Source organism: Neofelis nebulosa, chromosome 3 (genome assembly GCF_028018385.1).
Source record: "Neofelis nebulosa isolate mNeoNeb1 chromosome 3, mNeoNeb1.pri, whole genome shotgun sequence".
NCBI lineage: Eukaryota > Metazoa > Chordata > Mammalia > Carnivora > Felidae > Neofelis > Neofelis nebulosa.
The window spans coordinates 167,922,123-167,942,819 of NC_080784.1; the positions used below are offsets into that span (position 1 = coordinate 167,922,123).

General features: G+C 34.6%; 1 protein-coding gene across 10 annotated transcripts in view; it reads left to right on the forward strand.

The window, feature by feature from the left end:
* Window positions 1-20,697, forward strand: part of LOC131507636 (cytochrome c oxidase subunit 7B2, mitochondrial) — a 160,990-nt gene that overhangs the window by 86,195 nt on the left and 54,098 nt on the right. The window contains exon 3 of one of the 10 annotated variants that reach the window (XM_058722702.1): window positions 17,030-17,113. The exons of 8 other annotated variants lie outside the window; for them this stretch is intronic. The gene's annotated coding sequence lies outside the window, so the exon portion shown is untranslated. Of the gene's footprint in view, window positions 1-17,029; window positions 17,114-20,697 lie in introns of those variants that run through there. One more of the 10 variants, XM_058722699.1, reaches the window with a different exon arrangement.

Consider the following 20,697-nt stretch of genomic DNA (forward strand, 5'->3'; position numbering starts at 1 on the left):
TCTGAAATGTACTTTATTTATATTCTTTTTAAATTCATTAAAGTTTAACATATGTCCCAGCTTGTGTTATAATTTTAAAGTATTTCATGTTCACTTGAGAAAAATGTATATTCTGCTCCTGTTAGGTGGATTATTTTATGAATGTCAGTTAAGACAAATAGTTCAGAGTGCTGTTTAAGTTATTTATATACTTAAAGCTTCTTTGCTTAATTTTTCTGTCAGTTACTGTGAGATGAATGTTAAAGTCTCCACCTATAATTGTGGATTTCTCATTTTCTCCTGTCAGATCATCAGTCTTTGCCTCATATATTTTAAAGTTCTTTTGTTAGGTTCATGCACATTTATAATTATCTTCTCAGTGAATTGACCACTTTATAATCATAAAATGTCCCTCTTTATATCACATAATCTCCCTTGCTCTTAAAACTACTTTGCCTGAAATTAATAAGGCTACAACAGCTTTCTTTCGTGGTTTTTAATTTTTTTTATTTTCATGGTATGCATTTCTCTATCCTTTTAGTTTTAGCATATTTAATAGTTTATATTTTAAAAAGTGAATTTGTTATAGACAACATGTACTTGGGTATTGCTTTTTTATCCAATCTGAGATTTTTGGTCATTTGAATGGTTGTTTGGACCATTCATATTTCAAGTGATTAAATTAAAATCTAACATCATACTAGCTGTCTTCTTTTTTAATTGTATTCTTTTTTCATTTTGCCTCTTATTTTTCTTTCCTCTCCTCTCTCTCCTTTCCAGTATCCCCCATTGCTCTTTCTCTCCCTCCCTCTGTTTCTCTTTCTCTCTCTTGCTCCCTCTCTCCTTTCTCTCTTGTTTCTTTCCTTCCCTCTATCCATCTTTCTTTTTCTTTCTTTCTTTCTTTCTTTCTTTCTTTCTTTCTTTCTTTCTTTCACAATATACATTTAAAAATAATTTATGTCTACCTTCAAATAGACATGTAGAATGAGGACCTGATAACAGTATATTCTCAGTTCCTCCCTTCTGTCCCTTGTGCCATTTTTATCATGCATTTTACTTGTACATATATATTAAACACATAACTATATTGTTATTATCATTGATTTAAACAGCCAGTTATCTTTTAAAGCAAATAAAAACATGATAAATTTGCCATTATTTATTCCATTTACAGTGCTCTTCATGTCGTTGTGTAGATCCAAGTTTCTGACCTATATCATATTTCTTCTCATTTAAGAACTTCTCTTATTCCTGTAGTAATCTGCTAGCAATCAATGTCAACTTTTGTTAGTTTCAGAAATGCTTCCCTTCCTCCCCATTTTCATTTTTGAAATTTATTTTTGTTTGGGATAGAATTCTTGGTTGACAAGTTTTTGTCGTTTTGTTTTCTTTTAATATTTTGAAGATACTGCTCGGTTTTCTTGTTTGGTTTCTGGTAAGAAGCCTGTTATAATTTTTATCCTTGTTTTTCTGTAATGTATTTTATTTCCCTGTATTTAAGGTTTTCTGTTTATCTTTTGGTTTCAGCAGTTTGAAAAAGTGCTTTTTTTTTTTTTTTTTTTTTTTTAAGATGGTTTCCTTCCAGGTTTTTGGATGAGTAATTTGGTGTCTCACTAATTTTGGAAATTTCTCAGCCATTATTTCTTCAAATGTAAATATACTTTGTATCTCATTCTCACTTTTTTCTTCAGAGATTACAATTCTATATATAGATTGATATAGATATATCTATGTAGATATAGATTGATATAGATATATCTATGTAGATATAGATTGATATAGATATATCTATGTAGATATAGATCTACATAGATATATCTATGTAGATCTATATATATAGATCTAGATATATATAGATTATATATCTCTATCTGTAAATAGGTTATATATCTCTATCTATATAGATCTATCTACATATATCTATATATACCTATGTATATCTATATCTATCTATCTAGATCTATCTATATATATTATCTATCTAGATATATATGTCTATCTATGTAGATCTATATCTGCTAAACCTGTAGTTTGTTTTAATTTAGTCAGGAGTGATACTGTATTCCAGTGTTATTTAACTCTATATTTAATAGCAGGATAGTGAGGATTAGAAAAACTGTCATGTTTTCATTATGCCTGTTTTAGACTGGCACTGTGAACCTAATTCTCTGGTGTGTGGCCTCCACAATTTTTCCTACCCCTTCTTATGATGTAATCCTAGAGATAGCACATATTGTTATCTCACTCTAGGTCTCAGAGATTTTTTTTTTCTTTTCTTTCTTTTTTTTTTTTTTGAGAGAGAGAGAGAGGAGGGGGGAAGTGTGAGCAGGAAGGGGGAGAGGGAGACAGAGAATCTTAGGCAGTCTCCACACCCAGCATGGAGCCCAACATGGGGCTCAGTCTCTCGACTGTGAGATCATGACCTGAGCTGAAATCAAGAGTTGGACGCTTAACAGACTGAGCCACCCAGGTGCCCCTAAATTTTTTCTTTTAGATCTTGTTGCCTTTCCTCAGCTTCACTGTCTTTCTACCAGGGCCTAATGGTTTAATTTTACTGTCTTTGCCCCTGTATATTAAGGCTTTGTTTTCCTGAGGAGACATAACCCAGGTGATGGAGTTTGAGTGTTGGCTACAGTTCTCTCCTTTAGCTTGTAGTGGGTTTCCAATGGTTTACTCAGGCTACAGTTTTTGTTGTTGTTTTAATCTTCCCCCTGCAGATAAAGGCTCTTGATATGTCTGGATAGAATTTTGTAACTGGCTTCTGTTTTCCCCAAGCTAGCACCATGGACGAAGCTCTTTCAGGAATTTCCTTGATTTTCCCCAGTTTACATCCAGTAGATTTCCTGAAGCAAAAGCCTGTAAAATCATGGAACGTCCCTATGTCTCCAGACCCTCAGGGGCTTCACAGTATTAAAACTGGCCCATATTTAGCCTTTAGAAATGATTTAAATTTTTCTAGCTGAAAATCTTACTAGCACTTATGGCATATAGTAGTATCTGTACCAGGTAAGCAAATGTCTTGTTTCTCCTTGTAGGCCATCTGTTCCCTTCCAGATTTTGAATTAGTTGTTTGTTTGAAACCTCATTTCTCTTATGGGTTAAAGAAAATTGTTAATTTGCTGTTTGTCTAATTTTTATTTTGTTTTTGTTATGTAAGAGTGAGTCTCTATAGATGTCTAAGCTATTTTTTTAATATATTAGTGTATTCAGTTATCTTATTATTTATGTCTACATTCATGAACACTCCTCTTACCTAGTTTTAGAGTCTGGGTTTTGCCAGGCCTATGAAATAAGTTGGTAGCATCATTTCTTTCTCTGTAGGAATTAATTGTAGGTATTATTTGTGTTTTTAAAAACTTGATACAATTATAAAAACATCTAGGACTTTTTATGTTTTGGTAAAGGAAGGCAGTTCTTTTAATAAAATTTAATTTTGTTTGTTTATTTCTTTTATTTAGTTAATTTTACTCTTTCTGAGCCAAATTGGCATGGTGCTATTATTTTTATGTCTGTGACAATGGGTGAGCAAAAATTCATCTAGCTCATGTGAGAGAGAAAAAAAATACACAAACATACTTCTCCTTACTTTATGTACCATAGTCTTCTGCTGACCTCTACATACTTTCTGTTATTTTTTGTCTCCCTATGGGTATCTCACAGTTTTTATATTGTATTCTGGGCTCTTTTAGTCATACCATCTCACTTTTGAAACATACCCCATATGTTGGTTTTGTGGAAGGGATCCAATTCATGTTAGTGCATCGCTTTCAGAACAGGAATTCCCAGTATTTTCTATTAAAAGCAGTTGAATAAATCGAATTCTTAAAGTGTATTCAACACTTCGAAGCTATGTTGGCAATGTAAGATAGACATTACAGCATGGTTTCTGTTTCCTAGGCTTATTTTATAGTATAGTTAATCAACAGAGACTCCTCTAATATTTCATTATAATCCGAAGTATTTGACAGTGATAATAAATATTTGTGACAGTTATTATTATTTAACTTCTATACTTGAATAATACTTCAGAGTTTATACAGCTTATATTCATTATTCAATTTAAGTCTCCTTAAAAGTGTGATATAAGAATTGTGGTCCACATATCCAAGAGTAGGGAACTTGATGGTTAGAGGAATTAAATGATGTGCTTAATACCAAAAAGTAAATGGTAGAACTACCACTACGTCCGTGTATTCCAAATCCAGTTCTTGCATCACTGAAAACACTGCCGCATGTGATCACTTTTACTTGCCTGTTCTATTGTCTTGTGTCCTAATTCACAGCTAGGCTGTACCACATAGAGTCAAACATTTAAGGTTAATTTGGGATTCAGTGAAAACTTCAAAGAATATTACTGCCAAATAGAGTTCATGTTTTTTTTTTTTTTCTGGAAAAGTAATTTCTGTCAAAAGTAATTATCTCTGCTATCTAATATTCTTTTCTTTGATGAGAGTGACTGAATTATTTCTGGGGCATTTTTCAAAATGCCTCTTATGGCTTTTACTTCATGACTTCCTACTGAATTTATATGGCACCTTGTTTAAAAATAATTAATTGAAAATCTATATTTGAGTTGAATTCAGAGTAGAAGAGCTTCAACTAGAACAACCAAGTGTGAAACTCAGGGGTGTGTTTTAACTAAGCAAAGTCAGCATAAGGCAGTAGGACTAATTTTAGTATGCATAAAGCCCAACTGAAGAATCAGTTAAAACTCAAATGCCTAGGCTTCAACTGTAATAATTCCAAATTTTCAAATTTTTAACCTCTACTTTAGATTGGATTACTTTCTGAGATATACTGCCCAACTGCTGTTACGTGTTAGCAATAGCAAGTCATGAGATTAGAGTTATTCCAGTCTGAATACTTAGTAATAGTAATACCTTGCAGAAATGGTGCAGCTGCCTGTGGAGATGAAGACAGTTAATTGAAAAGTCTGAAATTTGGCCTTGATCATCCTAATCCCTATTTGGGAGTGGGGGGACTGTCACCACTCTGCTTTGCTTTAGTATTTAACCATTGTTTGTAATTTTCATTCATTGCTTTTATTGATTTATCTGCTTCTGGACTGTAAGCTTCCTGAGAGTGAGGTGTTCGTGTGCTATTTTACTTCCAGCCTTTAGCATAGGTGCTTAATACATCTGTGTAGAAAGAATGTAGTTGTGACCTTGAAGTGATAACACAAAAAGGATTTTGGTGAATAAAGGTGGATTGGAAAGTTCTCCAAATCAAATTTATCTCCATTTCACAATTTTTTTTCCTGTGGAAGTTGGCCACTTAATAATCCCTGCTATATAAGAAACTCTATCTCTTGTTAGTCAAGAAATGCTAACATGTTTTTTTAAAGGCCTTGTTTTAACAAGGGCAAAATTTAAGGTGACTGTGAACATGTCAGCATGACTGAAAATATTGTATTTATTCAGTCACTCATTAAAAAATATCTTGAGCCCCTATAATATATAAAGCACCACATGTTACATTAATAAGTAGAAATAGTGATCCTTCATTCTTGAAATTTATCATATTTGGGAAGAAAGACAGTCAAAGGAGTACTTAAAGTGGGTACTTTCTGAAACTTTGGCATGTCTGAAGTAGCACAAGAACAGAGGCTCTGCATTTATGGCACAGATAAGACAGATACACCATCTGGGGTACATTTCACACACGTGACAACACATATGTATGCCATGTCAAAGGCCTCTGATCATAGTCATGAGCACATTCTGTGTATTTATTTCTTTATTACATTGAAAGATGCTTGAAGTCTAGGAGTCTGTCTTCTATGTTCATGTATTCTTTACAGAGTTCTTTGCAATATTCTGAACAAGTGAACCTCTAATAAAAAAAAATTGACAGACCTTTCCAACCTCCTGCTGGATGTGCAAAAGATTAATAAGCTAGTTAATTCAATAATTGTTGCTGAGTATATACAGGAGCATTGAATAATTGAGAATTGACATGTGATTTTTTTCTTTACTCGTCCTTTCTTGTCCAACCATCCTGGATATTTTTAACAGTCCATCCACTGGCATGGATGCCAGTGTGTTTCTCTTTGTAACCAGGGTATAATAAGACTCACTAGAAGCCACTGCACGGTATTTTGGTAAGAAATCTCTCTTTTGCAATTTTGAATGTTTCTGAAATTTAAATTTCTAATCAGTTCATTTTCTAAGTTCTGCTGAGAAATGCGTAGGTTCAAAGAGTTATTCAGACGTCTCATATACAAAGCAAGTTCTGAAGCTGAGGGAGAAAATGTGTTTGAAGAGGGTCTCAATAGGGCGACCCTCCAACTCTTCTCAATACCAACACTCTGATCTACTAAGATGATTAGAGAATCTGTTCTTCTTTCAGCTGCCCCAGTTTGAGGCTTTTCCCCATCTCCTCTGATTTCTTTAAATTTCATTGAGCCTGACTTTGCAACCAGACTCTTAAGTCTGTTCGTGCTATTTTTGCTTTAACTTCATCGTGTTTCCTCAAGAGGGAAAAGTATTTCAGAAAGTGCTATTTACTCCGTGACCTAGGATTATGCTTTCATTATGTAATTATTCAGAATGTTTAGAGCCAGTAGTTAGATAGCAAATTAAAGTTGTCCAATTAAAGAATGTCTGAGAAAGTAAGAAAAAAGGTATAGTGAAAATGTCAATATTCAGATCATACTAGAGTTTATTCAGCATGTTATAATGGAGAGGTCTGGGGGGACCGATGGGCTAAAATGTGCACCTGGCTTGGCTTTTGACCCTGTAGCTGTACTTAAATCTCCAGATCCTTAACTTTGTCATCAATAGAAAGAAGGAAGATGATTCTGCCTCTATCACAAATTGTTGTTAGAATGGAATAAAGTAATCCATACAAATCATTTAGCAGATTGATAAACATTTCACTTGTTAGTTCTTTTCTAATTCTTTCTATCGTCCGTCAGACAACAGAAAAAATAGGGATACAGTCGTGCTATTGTAATAGTGTTGTATGGTAACAGATGGTAACTACACTTATGAGCATAGCATAAGATAGAGAATTGTTGAATCACTATATTGTACACCTGAAACTAATGTAACATTGTTTTTCAGCTATACTAAAATAATAAAGAAAGAAAGAAAGAAAGAAAGAAAGAGAAAGAAAGAACTTTTTAGGACAAAAGATAAGCCTTTTTAGAACAGCAAAGAAGAGTAACATGTTGTCAGTTAACCACCTGGTCTGTATAAAAGAAGTTTAAAATTCACTTGCTTGCCCTCCCTTCCCTTTCTTGTCTGTCTCTTCTTTTGACTTCCTCTCATACACTAACTGCTGCTTGAAAATACTGAGCTAAGATTGAATTACTCTTTCTCTCTATACTCTAAATCTAAAAGGCAAAATGAGGCAAAATCCCTAATCTAACTCCCATTTAAAAAAATTTCTGAGGTTCACAAACAAGCTACAGAGCATTCAAAGTAGGATCTCAGTCAATAAGTTGTGACAGTGCAGCAACTGCTTACTAACTAGATGCCTCTGACAGAGAGGTCTGCTTCTAGTCCACAGCCAGGGTTACAGTGTAAACAAATCCATGAGATCTGTAGTATTGTGCTCAAGTGAATACTATGAGATTTGTGAATTCTTTTCTATTATGCAGTAGATTACTTTCTGCTAGTGGATAAAATATTCTAATACAAATAGGATATTATTTTTGAATTAAATATTTTTGAAATTAAATCATATTATCAACATTCATTTGAGTTGCTACTATGTACAAGACTTTTGCTAGAAATTGCAGAAGATTTTAAAAAGATTCAGATACCAATCATGGTTATAAGGTGATTACAACATAGTGACAGGTATGATAACTATTAATTATAGTGCAGGGTAAGTCATTTTAAATGTTTCTCATAATGTGCTGTGAGAATTCAGAGAAGAATATGATCACTTCAGCTTGGATTTAAGGAAGGGTAGAAGTTTTGAAAAATGGTAGCATTTTAGATGCACATTAAAGTATAGAAGAGAGAAGAATAAATAGAATAAAGAAAGGGCATTTAGGCAAAGAAACAGCCTAAGCCAAGACCTGGAAGCCAGAGAAGAGGTTGTATGTATTAATAATGCCAAATAAATCCAGTATGCATGAGACTTAAAGATAGAATATGGGTTAAGTTTTGACTGTATCATTAAGGGCATTGAAGACCAAACTATAATTTGTTTCTTTCAGATGTATTCATGAATACAACAATTTTACATGCTGTTGTAAGTGTAGGATATAATCCCAATCTTGTATTCAGTATATATTTTATATATATTTTTTATTGTCAGATGGGCTGAAGATAGGTGACATTTGTGGAAGATATAAGGAGAACCTACATGTCTGTTTCTTTGGATATCATCACGTTTTTCTTTTCAGTGAAATAGACTCTCATATTTTTAATTTATATCAAAATCTAACAGTCACGAGTCTCACTTTATTCCCACACATGAGAGAAGAGGAAAGTGTTAAGATCTTCTTGTGGTTTGATAAATCTTAGAGAAGTATTAGTTGGAACCTTTCTAAAACAGAAATGTCAGTTTCACTATCACTATGAAATAAAGTGTTACCTACTTAGGGCAACTAATCTATATTACAAACATTATAGAGGTTAAACTTACTTTCACAGGGCATTGCAACATTCTGAGAAGCCCTGATATAATAATAATAATGCTTCGTTGAAATAACACTTCCAAGGACAGTTTTAATAATAGAAAATAAAAGGATTATATGTTTCCTCCAACCTGAATAAGAAAGTAAGATCTGTAAACTTCTTAATTCATCAGTTGAGCCGAACTGAGTCTACATTTCTCTGGTTGCAGGGAAGGGCAGGCATTCTTCTTAATATGCTGAGGTTTCTTTTACTAGCAGTTGGGGCAGCCTTTTATTTCCATGGCTAAGTTCTGGAATTTTCTTGGTTAGCACTGAAGAGAGGCATGAGGAAGACAGATCTAAGGTGCACAAAATGTACAATATAAAAAGGGAAAGTCCATATTAGAATTATTAATAAGAAGGGTTGTTTATCACATTGCAGGCCATAATGATGAATATGGCTATCATGAGTTCAACCTAAGTAGAGCCAACGCAACATGAACTTAATAGACTTACAGATTTTGTTCATACTTACTTTATAACATTAATTGATAATAACTCTGTCATGTAGAAGAAGAGTTTAGCTTCAGCCCCAACTGGAGATAATTCGTATTTACTGTCTGAATAATGTGTATGCTTCTGAATGACATTTTCTCAAACCAAATCTAATTTCTTGGAACATACCAACAAAATGAAAGAATAATAGAATTGCTAGAATTTATTTTACCAACACATACAAATTCACTAACATATAAAATATTATGAGCACTCTAAGCAACCAAAACTAATGCTAATGTTTATTCAACAAAAGTATCCAGTGACAGTCAACTCATCAGAATTATACAGACATAAAAAGTGATGAATCTTGCAATATAATCTATGAAACCATTCATTGCCAAGAGCCTTATCATAACATATCATCATTCATTAGTATGAATTACAACTTTTACTTTATATACACACATATCTGTAAAGAAGTAAGGTTTTCTTTGATGCTTTTATTAAAAAATAGCTTATAGGTTTAATTCATTTCTTAAAGGAATTATGTTGTTTTACAAATGTTCTTCAGTTTGCAGTCAGGTCAACTGTGCATATAGTAATTTTTGTAAGAAGATGATTACATCTAGGAATGTCTACACTTAAAGAGACATTACAGACTACTTTTTCCAGGTTGATCCACCTAAAGGAAAGCAGATTCATGTATTAGCTTGCACAAGACAGCTTCTCCAGTGAACTGGGAAAAACAAAATGGAAGTCTGGTTCTGAAATTGCAGCGCTACAAGTTTGATATCCAGTCATAGATCAAGAATTAGACAAATAAGAAGCATTTTTTAAAAGTTTGTCACATGACTGAAGAGGTATAATCAAATTGACCTCAAAATTCAGGTTCAGCTAATTATGTTTTTATAGTGATTGCTGACTGCTGACCAAAATCCATGTTCTACTTTTTCTGGTTATGGTGGTAGGCATTTGCCAACCTTTCTTGCAAATAGGAATTGGATATATCTGAATTCCAGCAAGTGGAATGAGAGCACAAGTGATACATGCCAGTTACAGACGTGAAAATGAAATAAAACTTCCATGTAAGTGCCTCCATGCCCATTGACCCTTTCGGTGACCTGGAATTCAGACTTTATTTTGCTTGAGGAAGTTAGTCTCACCTTTCACCTGCTTTTAAGTGAACAGAAATAAATTTCTAATGCATTTAACTCATGATATTTAGGAGTATATTTGTTACAACCATTAGGTTATTCTAACTTATAAATGTGTATAAATTTTTTATAAATTATTATAATAATTGGGTAAAATGCTATCCTGATATTGAAAATAGAGAGGCCACACAGTATGTGTCCCCATTTATTAAAAAGAACAGAAATCAAAACTTACTTATAATAATTATACAAAGAGATGGAAGAGAATTCCTTTTTTTTATTTTGCATCATATGGAAAGTCAATCATTAGCATTGTGATTTTACCTTTCATAAGTCATGCTTATTGTTACTTGACTTGGTTGGTTATATGAACATTAAATATTAGAATGGGGGTATTAAGGCATAGATACCTGTTACTATAAGCATGAATAAAAGGAGAAAGATTTAAAGGGTATATTTAGGGCCAGTACATTAAAAGCCAAGATGAATCCATGTAACATACAGTAGCAGCATAAAGATAAGATGAATACACAGTGACAAGAAGATAAATTTGAATCAAACAAGTATTTCTTATGAGGCAAATTAAACAGGCACAGACAATGCCTCTGAGGTAGATGTGTGCGTATGTGCGTGCATGCACTCACACCTGTCCATATTGATTAAGCATATGTGGTCTGCCAAGAATTAGGAAGATGAAGAAAAAGAAAAAGACCTGGACCCCAGGTGATGAAATTACAAGGACATTCAAGATATTTCACTAAAGGGCTTGTATGTCACCATCCCTTCAAATATTAGAGGTTACCTGGAGACATGGAAATGTATTGTTTTTCCTTGTTTTGAAAGCAACATCTAATAGAAGCAGAAAGGAGTAAGAGTATATAAAAGATCATACTGATCTATGAAAATCCAAAAAATGGGGAGGAAAGGAGGATGTTGTAAACAGAACCAAGTAGGACAAAAAGAAGAGGGATACAGAAATGTTATAAAAATATTAGATTTGAAAATTTTTAAAATCTGTATTCAACTTCTAGATCTGTCATTTGTTAGCCACTTAACCTTGTATTTTACAAGCATTTTTAATTTTTTTTAATGTTTGTTTATTTTTGAGAGAGAGAGAAAGACAGACAGACAGACAGACATAGTAGGAGCAGGGGAGGGGCAGAGTGAGCAGGAGACACAGAATCCGAAGCAGGCTCCAGACTCTGAGCTGTGAGCACAGAGCCAGATGCAGGGCTCAAACCCACAAACCATGAGATCTGACCTGAGCCAAAGTCAGATGCTTAACTGACTGAGCCACTCAAGCGCCCCTGTATTTTGCCAGTCTTAATTCTCATCTGTGAAAAAGGAATAAGAATTCTTTATGAATTTACCTTGCAGGATTGTAATATGGATAAACTGAGATAATAGATGTGAAAGAACTTTGCAGTGTATAACATAGTCCCCATACACATAGTTTTTCTATAGAATATTCTTCAATATAGTGTTTTGAGTCTTTTTGTAAGGGCTGTATTGATATTTTCCTAACAGAGACCTCAAAAGTGCCACAAAGGTAAGATTAAGTAGGGAAGATACTTTAGAAAGTCTCATTCTGATATTTTCTTAAATGAGGGGATGGTGTAAGCTGTAATAAATACTTGAATTTCTTTGTGGACAGCTGTATTTCTTGGAAAGTAGAAAATGCAATGATGTAAAAGTCAGGCTGAATTTTTTCCACTGAGCGAGAACAGTTGTGCTGTAGAAGCACTACAAACATGTGTCCCGAGTTAGGAGAATAAAGACATGTACTGTGTTTGTAAGTATTACACATATTTGAGTGGGTCAGTGGGAGAAATTGTGAAGTTATGATTGTATAGCCTGCTACTCTTAAAGGAACATCGTCTCAAGACATATGGGAATCTTAAAAATATTGACTCTAATGAAATAAAATATTTGACAGAGAAGTCAGTAGCATGATAACTGGATCATGGTAACTGGACAGCAATCACTATTGAACTCAGATTTTTAGTAAAAGATCCAGAAAAAAAGCTGAAGGGAAGATCAGTTAACCACAGAGCATCTTGAAGGAATAACCAACAGAGCCCAGAATGAGCTATAATTTAATAAAAGTGCTAAATCTAAGAAGGAGGGAATTTTATCTATAATAAAAAAGGTTGGACAGGATCCTAGCAAGGTACAGCTTTCATGATGTTAATATTTAAAAGCAAGAAGTCAGGCACACTGTGGTCTTATTTAAATGAAACCTTAAAAAAAACAAATTCCATCTTCTCTAAGAAGTAGAAAGTAGTTGAAACATAGAATCTCTTTAAATCCATGTAGGACATTTAAAACCAGTAGGAAAAATTACCCCAAAGCAAATAAGCAGATATAGGCACAATGAAAGATGAGACAAGCTGAAATAACTGAAAATGTTACAGTGTAGCTCAGAAGGTAATAAAACTTCCATCTCTACAAGTACTTAAGTAAAGGTTGTATTTTAGTCTCATTATTAATACTGTAACTTTAATAATAAAATAGAAGCTTGAGTTGGATTAATTCTAAATTCCCTACCAATGCTAAGATTCTGCAGTTGAAATTGAGACTAGGGTCAGCTTATTATAGAGTTGCCAAATTTGACAAGTAAAAATACAGGACATCTAGTTAAATTTGAATTTTAGATAAACAATGAGTAAATTTTTAGTATAAATATATTCCAAATATTTTATCTGGCAACATGACACTTTTTTCCAGTGAATCTCTTATTTGGTTTTTGCTTTTTCTGGGGATATAAGGAATAGGCAATGAAAAAATTACCACCACAGCCCAAAACTGCTCAGAGACCTGACTTCAGGGGCTTTGCTAATAAGATTATTAAATGCTAGAATCCATAGACTTACAAGATTGAAAGGAAACCCTGTGTGACATCTGGTAAATCCCTTAATTTTAAGAGCAAAGTGAACAGTGTGGCTTTTCTAAGACAAAGTATGGCACAGAATTATTTGCCATAGTTACTAGTTGCTAAGCAAGTTTATGGCATCTCTTTTATTATAGGTGATTGAAAGCCATCTAAAGGTAATCCTTCCTATCTATGTGGGAGTGGAAGGTAGACTTCTCTAGGCACCATTTAGCTCTGGAAGCCTATTTTTAAGCCTTACCAGAATTCCCCTCAGGTAAAATCCCTTCACAGTTTTATAGGACTAAGTTTTTCAGCTCATCAATTCCTGAAGTTCTAGTAACTTCCCTACAGATAGTTGTGGGGATAATTTAAGCAAGTCCTATATCCCTCCAATTTCCTTTTCCACAACTTTTCTACAAAATAACCCAAGCATGAGACACTTTGCAAATGTGACAGCCTAGTTTTCAGCCTTTTCTGTATTTAGAAACTCTTGTGGCTAACCTTTGGAGAACTAACTCAAAGTAGGCATCTCTCAAATAGATTTCAGTACTGTAGTTCATTCTTTATTGCTTGAATAATTTATATGAAATAGCATTAATGTTACTGGGGGGTGGTCCCATGGCCTATAATTAGAGTTGTGTGTCCCCAAAAGGGCATTTTTTAAAACCTGCAAAATTCCTTATTCATGATTTTCTGAAAATTAGCACTTCTATAAAACCAGTGTTTGACATTCCTTGAAAGAAACTGTAGACACTAGTTAAATAAACAAGTTGTTTTCATACTGAAGGACACCTTCCAAGACATTTCATTACATACAACCTAATTTTCTTGTCTAGTCTTCTTTAAACTAGTGGACCTGCCCATGTAACAAGTAACCAAAACCCAAGCAATTATTTGGGCTCCTGGGATTCTGCTCCTCACCTAAACACTGGCCCTTTAGACTGACACACCTTCCTGGTTTTTTATAATCACACAAATAGAAACCACTGCAAACTGAATTCTCATTATAGAGGTACCTTCTATGCTGGTTGTTGCTATCAGGAGGTACTCTTAAAGTAGGAAAGAACTGTCTATAGGAAAGGGCTGTTTCTTCTCATATTAACATTGTGTCTGGAGCTTACTTTCAGAGAGGAAGTATACTGAAAGTATACTCCAGGCTGTAAAGACCTGTGGTTACAAGGGATACATTCAGAGCTTGAAGGAAATTTTGTGTAAGTCCCTCGAACTTCCTGGCAAAAATCCCTGTACTTTTATGTTAAGGAAACAAGTGGGGAACTCAGAGGCACCAAGAGTAGTAGGTACTTAATTTGGAACCTGGATTGTTCTTCAGCTTTTTCACATTTACTCATTCTTAACTTACAGTGTCAGTGGGGTGATGAAGATTAGAAAAATCACCAAACTAGATTTGCAAGGCAAATCTAACATGATATGTGGGAGAACAATGACTCTTAGAGCATTTAAGATCTAATTTGGGTGACTTTGGTGCGAAATACTTCATTAAGGTTATATGATACTATTGGAGAGTGTCAATACCTAATGAATCATACTCTCCTTGGTTTCCTTGAATCTGGAATGGGAGTAATTTATTTTCAGGATATCTTATAAAATTATTTGGTTCAAATAATATAGAAGTTATTTCAAGGACATCTTCTCTGGGTCAGTGTAGACCATTTGATTCTTGTTTAAACATGAGGGTGAAAGTCTTAGGCAATCTAATTGAGGAACTGGAATATTCTAAACAAAGTCGTTTCCATCCTAAAAGATCCCTGATCTGTCAAGGACACAATAGAGATTCTTACTACACAGGTTGAAACCTACTTTTGGAAGTTAATTAGGCATCTTTGTGATAAGATCTTAGGATCTTTGTAATAACGGAAATATTTGGGGGACTTAAGATGCTCTTTGGCTCTGTACCCATATGAACTATGTTACCGCATTTCACTGGTATACGCTAAAGGCAAAATTGAAAACAGCTGTGAATTTTAATACCATATTTTCTTGTATACTAAAGAATTGGGTAGATACCAGTAAGCATCACTGGACAAGCTGGAACTCACAGTTAGGAGGATCCCTTGTTCTTTCAGCATCCTGTGGAAAGGAATGCTTGGGTGAGACTGCAACTCTATGCTTCAAGGGTTGGATTCCAGCAGAGACTCCCAACACCATTGTTTTCTTTAAATAGGTCAAATGTGAGAACACCCTTGCATGGAAAGAAATGGGCAGTTTGGGTTTAGGTGCCAGCCATTTAGTTTGAGTGTTAGAAAACTAGCTGCCCAGCACTTTGAGATCTTGGGGGCCTTTGGGAGTTTAGTTTGGAAGAAAGAGAGCACTTGGTTCTAGCTAACTAACTGCAGATCAGCCTGGAGAAAGCTGCTGAGGTTATTCGCTAGACAGTTTTATACAATATGAAGCAAAAAAGGACAAATGGAAACCTGAAGGCCAGTCAAGATTCATGTACAGATCTTCTTTGTGCAAAATAATATTATTTTGTTAGGATTAGAATTATAATGTCATAAATATTTTCCGTAACTATTTCTACTCAAAACTTGGGCAGTTAATGAGTTCATAGTATTGGGCTACAGGCATTAACTCACTAAGGCTAAAATGAAGTACCCTCATGAAATGGACTGAAGTTCACATGGAACTCCACTCTTACTAAGAGGTTTTGGGAAAAATCGGGTAAGTCAGAATAGGCTAGGGCTAGCAACGAGAATCCACTCTTCTATCACTTGATAGAGGCATGTGATCAGGCACATGCCCAGAGCTCATCCAGTAGTGTTTACCCAGGAGACCCCAGTGAGACTGTTAATATGTTGCTTTCTTTGGACAGATTGATCTCAGGAATAGTAAGAGACTAAGCTTGAAAGTGCCAGGATGATGGAGGGAACTAGAATAGGTATGGGCTGAACATAATTAGAACATATTAAAAGTTGGGATACCAAAGGCAGGAATATGGTTTGGGGTGAGTTGGATTGTCTTTGTCTGAGATGGCACGGCCTGGAACCGGGATACTGGTAGTGACAATGAAAAAGGAGCAACAGTAAGACAAACAGCAATAATAAAGGAATGAATTAACCTATGTACATAAATTTGAGTTTTGAAAACAAAGTGACCAAACTTACTGATCAAAAAATGTCATTCAAAATACTGCAAATGTTATATGTATGAATAAAAAACTTAGAGGAGTCTGGCTTTTCAGGGGCTATTTAGCTGCCCCCCTGCAAATGAAATAAAACCATACATTTAAGGTACAAACTGTCAGTCATCTGCAGAGCCTAGCCTTAGGTCAAGGCTTAATAAACATTTACGAATAAGTTAATAGAATCACAACACACTAGGGCAGATAAATTGCTTATTCTAGTCCTGAAATTTCCATTTCCTGATTGTAAGCAGACGTTGTATAAAGATGTGCTTAGATGACAGATACCGAATTACACACTGTATACAATATAAACGTATACTTGATTTTAAGATGTGTCATTGTCTAAACCAATATATTTTTTGCTCTCTGTTTTAAACCTTGTAAAAAAAAGGTTTTTGATGGAAAATGTACAATAACCTTTATTTCTTTTAGTTATTACTAAGTGGCAATTCCAGAGAGACTCTCACTTTTCTCATGTTATTTTTAAAATTTCAAGAAGTGTCACCTACATTGGAAACATTTGCTAAAACTAAACTTTCAGAATGCTAGTAGGATACACTTTAATTGGATCTATGAAAGTAATTCTCCAAAGAGCGTACCTCTGACCATTTTGCAGAAACCAGTTCCGGGTTTATGGAGGAAAAAGTGAAACATCGAAAAACTGGAAGTCTTCCCTTGCTCAGCTTAATGTTTGGAGAAAAGACTGAGAAATGAAGCTTTAGTAGTTCAGTTGAGTGACAGTTTATTATTTTTCTTCCCTTGGGTTGGGTGAAATGTGATAATCCCATTGCATTGTATGTGGTTTTCTCTAGTGTTGCAAGATCATGATACTATGAATGTCCTGAACAGTAAAATGCCCAGCAGAAATAGCTCACTTTAAGACTTCCTTACTAATGGTAAGCAGTGGTGGACGAATAAAATTGACACATAACTCAAAAGGATCTTTTCATTCAGTAAATAATTTCAGCATTCTTAGAGAATATAATTTTTAAAATCTATTTGTTTCGAGATTTTTTTTTTAAGGGTTGTTTTTAACTAGCACTAACATTAACAAGTTTGGAGAGGAACAGTATTGATCTGTTCTAGGATTCACTAGCCTTGTTTACTGTTTACTTTGGATTTTCCTATACTTGAGTTTTGTCTGGTAGAAATGCAGGTAAATAATTGAATAGTGAAAGGAGAGGCAATCAAAAGAAGAAAAGTAAATGGCCTCAATAATCCATACCCTACCTAATCAACCTCCTAATTTTTGAGACTTGATTAGATTCACAGGCCGTGAAATGGAGTCCTGTTAAGTTTTTTTAACTAAACCTCAATTTCGCTTCCTGGTAAAAAACTTTGTGAAGTTTAGAAACCAAATACTAAGTTAGAACACACCAGAGGTAACTTAGGACCCAAAGCGAAGAACAAGAAGATATTTTGGAAAACTAGCTGAATAAGCATGATGCTTGTTACAAATGGTAGCCTTTACACCTAAGTCTCTCTACAATCCTGAGGATAAATAATTTTGTTTCACATCATTCATGTGCTGAGTTAAGTTAGGTCAGCAGTTTTCTGCTTTGCGCTAAGGTAGATAAAATCATGTTTTTCATAAATTTCTCATTTTCTGTGGTGTTTTATGAACCTGAAACAATATGAGCTTACTGTTAGTTTTGCTTTAATTATGTTTATCTTTTCGTAACTTTTAAAAATAAGTTTTATGTATTAATAATATATGTATATGTGTATAAATATATATACAAATAAACATATATATGTATATATGGCAAGAATGAGATGTTTTATTCATTCTGGTGATTACAGGGATTTTAAAATTATCATTAAGGTTGAAGTATGCTGGCTAGAATTTTTTTTTAATTTCTAACTTATTTCAGATTTCTGACTCCTTGAAAATAACCATTTAATTTGGTACAGAGTTTTAAAATGACACATGAGCCCTAGACATTAAAAATTAGTGTGGTTTTAACAAGGTAAATCTTTTCAAGGACATACAAATATTATTAGAACTCTCAAAAGGCAGTGTTTGCCTCGTATTGTCCTGTTATGTATAATGTTTTTATTCTGTCACAGAAATAAAATTGGTTTTCAATTTAATTTTTTTAGTATTATATAATATTCATCATTTTTTGTTTTGTTGATTTAAATATAATTGTACTTTCTCTGACTGACTTAGCATAATACTCTATAGTTCCATTTACATCGTTGCATAAGACAAGATTTCATTCTTTTTTATGGCTTAGTAATATTCCATTGTGTGTGTATGTATGTGTGTGTGTACCATGTCTTCTTTTTCCATTCATCAGTTGATGTACACTTGGGCTATTTCCATATTTTGGCTATTGCAGGTAATGCTGTTATAAACATCAGGGTTGCAGAGTCTGTATGTGGGATTTAAGAAACAAACAAATGAGCAAAGGGGAAAAAAAAAAAAGAGAGAGGGAGGCAAACCAAGAAATAGACTAACTATACAACAAACTGATAGTTACCAGAGGGGAGATGGATGGGGGGATGGTTATATAGATGACGGGCATTAAGGAACACACTTATGATGAACACCGGGTGTTGTATGGAAGTGTTGAATCACTATATTTATTGTATACCTGAAAGTAATAGTACACACTGTATGTTACTCATTGGAATTTAAATACAAATTTTAAAAAATTAAAAAAATTACGAAGTAAGTAAATATAGTTGGACTGAATGTAAGTGACCGATGTTATACACATATAAAACTATGAATTTGGGGGCTTCTCTCCTGATAGTTTGTTCTACAATGTTATTCTATGACTTTTCCCTTCACATTTCTTTCCTGGACTTCAGTTCATGCCATTTTCAAATCCACATACCTGGCTCAATTTGTGGAAAGCCTTGTTCCCTGAAGTCTTGAGCTTCAAGCAAGATAGCCATAGAGTGAAGAGTTGGTGTCATATTTAATAATATTGTATGGTGCACTTAAAGATTTGCTAACAGGGTAGATCTCATGTAAAATGTTGTTACCACAATTAAAAGAAACAGGAGAGAGATATTGAAAAAAAGAAGAGTTGGGGGATCATAGGCCACATACTTGAGAACTAAAAGCCATCCAAGAGAAGTGGAGTGAGGGAGGAGACACTTCTGGTGGTGAGATTACATGGGTGTTCGGGAACTAGGTGAGTAGAAACCACCAAAACTAGAATTGACTGAAGCCCCAGGAAAGAAAATAGGGAGGACACAGAGTATTAAAACCAAGGCAGGGTGTGGGAGTAATTTCAGAATTCATCTGTAGCCTCCTCGCAGGTTAATGAAGTGCTGCCGAGCAGGTGCTGAGGTCTTCGTGTATCAGAGTCTGCCAGACACTGATTCTCATTCTAGACATTTGGTCTTCAGTAAAGGCTCTTCATTGTCCTCCAAGTTACAATTAATATGTTCCCTCAATATTTTGCAGTATCCCCATTTTATTCTTACTCTCTAATTCCATTCAGTAAAGTGTGCCAAGCATTCTGCTAGGAAATTCCTTATCAGTCTTTATTAATCTCCTGTTCCCTCCTAAAATCACACAAGGACAATTTGCAATGATTAAGAGGTGGAAGATGGCACTGACTGTTTCCTCTGCCATGCTTGTTTGTGTGTTGTTTTTTTATATTAAATATAATTTATTATCAAATTGGTTTCCATACAACACCCAGTGTTCATCCCAACAGGTGCCCTCCTCAATGCCCATCACCCACTTTCCCCTTCCCCACCTCCCATCAACCCTCAGTTTGTTCTCAGTCCTTCAGAGTCTCTTATGGTTTGCCTCCCTCCCTCTCTGTAACTTTTTTTCCCCCCTTCCTCTCCCCACTGGTCTTCTGTTAAGTTTCTTGGGATCCACATATGAGTGAAAACATATGGTATCTGTCTTTCTCTGCCTGACTTATTTCACTTAGCATAATACCCTCCAGTTCCGTCGACATTGCTACAAATGGCCATTTTCATTCTTTCTCATTACCGAGTAGTATTCCATTGTATATATAAACCACATCTTCTTTATCCATTCATCATTTGATGGGCGTTTAGGCTCTTTCCACAATTTGGCTGTTGTTGAAAGCACTGCTAAAAAACATTGGGATGCATGTGCCCCTATGCATCAGCACTCTCGTATCCCTTGGGTAAATTCCTAGCAGTGCTATTGCTGGGTCATAGGGTAGATCTATTTTTAATTTTTTGAGGAATGTCCACACTGTCTTCCAGAGCTGCTGCACCAGTTTGCATTCCTGCCAACAGCGCAAGAGGGTTCCTGTTTCTCCACCTCCTCTCCAGCATCTATAGTCTCCTGATTTTTTCATTTTAGCCACTCTGACTGGCGTGAGGTGGTATCTCAGCATGGTTTTGATTTGTATTTCTCTTTTTGATTTGTATTTCCCTGATGAGGAGTGACATTGAGCATCTTTTCATGTGTCTGTTGGCCCTCTGGATGTCTTCTTTAGAAAAGTGTCTGTTCATGTCTTCTACCCATTTCTTC